Raw genomic sequence first — 834 nt, forward strand, 5'->3', positions numbered from 1 at the left:
AGGGAAGCATAGAGAGAGGGAGAGAAGGAGGGAGACAGAGGGAAGGACAGAGAGAGACAGAGAGAGACAGACAGACAGAGAAAGAGAGAGATGCATGTATAAATATATAGATGTATAAAGAGATATGGGAGAAAGGAAGAGAAAAATGACAGGACGAGAGAGAGAGAGAGAGAGAGAGAGAGAGAGAGAATGAGAGATAGCATGGGTGTGTGTGTGTGTGTGTGTGTGTGTGTGTGTGTATGCGTACATGTATATGTGTATTTAATGGTTGTGTGTGTATGCGTTGGTAGTGATGGCAACAGTTGTTTTGGTTAACAACAACAGTGGCAGCACGTAACAGCAGCAGCAGTAGTAGCAGTAGCAGTAGCAACAGCAGCAGCAGCAGCTGTGGCAGCAGCAACAATAACAATAATCGTGATGATGATGATGATGATGATGATGATGATTTACACAGGGCAATGATGATGACAATAATGATGATGATCATGATGGTGATGATTTCTAACATAAACACAAGACCAAAAATTTGTGGGTAGGGGTAAAAAAATAAACATAAAAAAAAAATTAAGCCAGCAGTGTTTATTTACAGTATTTTATGGTTATTTTCTCGTTTTTTTTTGGGGGGGGGGTTATTTTAAAAGACTCTGCTTTATTTATTTATTTTTTTATTTATTTATTTAAATTGAATAAGGTAGGGCAAGGGAGGATTGATAGGAGGGGTGTAAAATGAGAGGCGCTTACTATTTGTTATGTTGTAGCTGTTGTTGTTATTGTCGTTGTTATTGTTGTGATTGTTGTTTAGCCCTCGGCCAGTCCTCAACGAGTAGATCAAAA

The sequence above is a fragment of the Octopus bimaculoides genome, chromosome 2, assembly GCF_046866305.1.
Source record: "Octopus bimaculoides isolate indiv1 chromosome 2, ASM4686630v1, whole genome shotgun sequence".
NCBI lineage: Eukaryota > Metazoa > Mollusca > Cephalopoda > Octopoda > Octopodidae > Octopus > Octopus bimaculoides.